Raw genomic sequence first — 3667 nt, 5'->3', positions numbered from 1 at the left:
TGCAGAAACAACTAGTTTTTACTTTGTGAGTAGTATGGTGGTTTGAAAGAAATATCCCCTGTCTTAGTTAGGGTTTCTACATGAAGAGACACCATGACCATGCCAACTTTTTAAAAGGAAAACATTTATTTATTAGAAACATTTTCAAATGTTTAGTCCATTATCATGGCAGGAGCATGTTGGCATACAGACACACATGGTCCTGGCTATATTTTTTTAATATTTATTTATTTACTTATTATGTATACAATATTCTGTCTGTGTGTATGCCTGAAGGCCAGAAGAGGGCACCAGACCTCATTACAGATGGTTGTGAGCCACCATGTGGTTGCTGGGAATTGAACTCAGGACCTTTGGAAGAGCAGGCAATGCTCTTAACCACTGAGCCATCTCTCCAGCCCCTGGCTACATTTTGATTAGAAGGCAGCAGGAAGTGGATGGACACAAGGCTGTCTTGGCCATACTTCCTCCAACAAGGCCAATCTAATGCTTTAATCAGGGTTTCTGTCGCTGTGAAGAGACAACACGAGGCTTGTCCTGGATATCAATTGTCACTCTACTGGAGAAAAGTGTTTATCTCTCTCCCAGCAGGTATAAGTGACAATTCAGTTTTTAACCTTTATAGTAGTATCTAAAAAGTGTTTTTGTTTATTAAATCATTTATTAATTTTTAAAATTATAAAAAATTAAAATATCAGATAAAGCAACAGTTACAACATCAAAGTTGACAAAACAAACCAGCAGTAGGCAAAGATCCCAAGAGAAGGCACAAGGACCAGAGCCACACTCATTGCCACACTCTGAAATCCCATGAGCTTTGCTCATGCTTATTTATAGGACTTAGTTATCTTGGTGTCCACCATTCCCTCAGTATCATAAACTATTTTCCAACTCCTCTTTCATGGGGTTCCCTGAACTCTAAGTTCTTGGATTTCATGGAGATATCCTCTTACTCTCTGTGCAATTCCTGGCTGTGGGTCTGTGTTTGTTCCCATCTGCTGCAGGATGAAGCCTTTCTGATGATGGTTGACCAAGGAATTCATAGATAAGTATACAATATCATTAGATTCACTTTATCAATATGTTTCTTTTTGTTTTCTTTTAGACCAGCATTAATTCATTTTCCAATAAGTTCATAGACTGTTGGTTGATGGAGGGTAAGTATATGATCAATTGTGTTGTGGCTCCCTCTTCTGGCCACAGGTTGTTATGTGCTTGTCCTGTGAAAATGATGTTCATACCAGGTACTGTGTAACATACCACCTGTGGTAGGAAAAATTTGGTGCACCTGAGCATTGTCTTCTCCCACATTTGCCTTGGCCCACAAGAAAACAAGTTTCCTCTCCCAAAAAGAAACCCAACCTTAACCCTTAAAGAAAGGCACATTTGTTCTCCATTGAGGCTCATGCTCACCCTTCTACCTGGCAAAAATCCAAAGGTCTTTCAGATCTTTGAAAAATCTAGGGAAACCAGGTGGCTGAATATCATTAGATAGCTCAGGCCAGGGTCTTCTGTCTAGTCCGATGTCACACTGTTCTCCAAATACCCAACTAAAAGTTGTGTTAGAATTTGTAGTCATTAGGGCTGGAAAGATGGCTCAGCGGTTAAGAGCATTGCCTGCTCTTCCAAAGGTCCTGAGTTCAATTCCCAGCAACCACATGTTGGCTCACAACCATCTGTAATGAGGTCTGGTGCCCTCTTCTGGCGTTCAGGCATACACACAGAAAGAATATTGTACAATAAATAAATAAGTAAATAAATAAATAAATATTAAAAAAAGGAATTGTAGTCATTATCCTGAATCCCACAATCAATGTTATATGTTATACTGAATAAATAGGATCATGATTGTTTGTGATTGTAGGACACCAAAGAGAAACTGGCTGCCGTGGTGGTGCCCACTATTAGTTGGAGAACTCGAGGAGGAGGATAGAGGCAGGCAGGTATCATGGAGTAGGGCATCCTGGTCCACATAAATAGCTCTAGGCTAAATACATATGAAAGAAATCTGTTCCAAAATACATTTTTCAGTAATTGACACCCAAGATGAACACGTCATTTTATATATTATACTGTGTGTCCCTTCTGCCTTCAGAGTGAGAAATCAAAGTTTATCATGCCAAGAGAATGGTTATGACAAACTCAGAAATCTGAGCAACCAGGAAGATAAGTAGAGATGGCTCAGAGGTTAAGAGGACCGGCTGCTTTTCCAGAGGTCCTGAGTTCAATTCCCAGCAACCTCATGGTGGCTCACAGCCATCTGTAAAGGAGATCTGGTGCCCCCTTCTGGCCAGCAAGCATACAGAAAGAACACTGTATACATAAATAAATAAATAAATCGTTATTATGTAGAAATAAATAAATCTTTAAAAAAAAGAACAAAAGGGACTGAAACATTAAGATAAAAATATAGGTAGGTTAGGCACGTGCCTTAAATCCCAATACTCGGGACAAGCAGGTGGTTCTCTGTGAGTTCAAGGAAGCTTGGTCTACAAAATGAGTTTCTGAACAGCCAGGACTGTTACAAATCCTGTCTCAAAAAAAATTTAACCAGGGCTGCAGGATGGCTCAGGGCTCAAGGACATTTGACTGCTCTTCCTAAGGACCTGGTTTCAATTCCTAGCACCCAAAAGGCAGTTCACAATTGTTTATAATTCCATTTCCAGGGGACCAGACACCCCTGGGAAAACATCATAGCATAGTTTCTTTTAAAAATATGATTTTTTGGAAGCCAAAGTAGCTAATCTCATACTATTACTAAGCAAAACCAAAACCAAAACTAAAACACCCAGTTAGGGCTGGAGAGATGGCTCCACAATTAAGAGAATTTACTGTTTTTCAATAGGACCCTGGTTTATCTCCCAGTACTCACATGGCAGCTCACAATTGTCTCTAAGTCCAGTCCAGGGGAATCCAACATCCAGCACTGTCTTATAGATATACATGCAGGCTAAACAACAATGTACATGAAACTATAAAGTTCATTAAAAAGAAAATATCAAGGTAGAAATATCACCATTTACTTTGTTTAGATCTATAACTAAGTTATAGATTATAAGTTAGATATCCTTAAAAGTAGATTTGAAAAATTAATATTTAATATGAAGTGTATAGGTACACTTTACTCATATGTAAAACTGAGAAAAGGACACTGGGTGATGGTCGCAGACACCTTTAATCCAAGCACTCAGGAAGCAGAGGCAGACAGATTTCTGTTATTCTGAGACCAACCTGGCCTACATGGCGCTAGTTACAGAACAAGCTCCAAAGACACAGGTACAAAACACAGAAAAAAATAAAGCAAAAAAAGATTAAAAAAAAACCTGTTTAGTGACTTGCTGGTCTCTGAATATCCATGCAGAAGGGGTTCTGTTTCAGTTATGGTGAGCACCTTTGCCTACCATTTCCCATCAAACAATTCTTTCCATGCAAATTAGGCTATTGCCGATAATTCTGATTGGCTGCATGCTCTGACAAATTTGTGGCCCTAGTTGAGTAAATAGAAATTCTGGGTTTTCTGCCCAGAATGCTTCTAATAACTTGATTGGAGCTTGAATATGTACCTCATGTGCTTTCTCCCTCCACCATCACTTTATTATTTTATGTCTATAAATTTTTGTTTGTTTGGTTTTTTTTTTTTTTTTTTTTTTTTTTTTTTTTTTTTTTT

Source organism: Alexandromys fortis, unplaced genomic scaffold, assembly GCF_014885135.2.
Source record: "Alexandromys fortis isolate MF-2015 unplaced genomic scaffold, M_Fortis_MF-2015_v1.1 scaffold_453, whole genome shotgun sequence".
Classification (NCBI taxonomy): domain Eukaryota; kingdom Metazoa; phylum Chordata; class Mammalia; order Rodentia; family Cricetidae; genus Alexandromys; species Alexandromys fortis.
Note: the sequence above shows the minus strand (reverse complement) of the source record.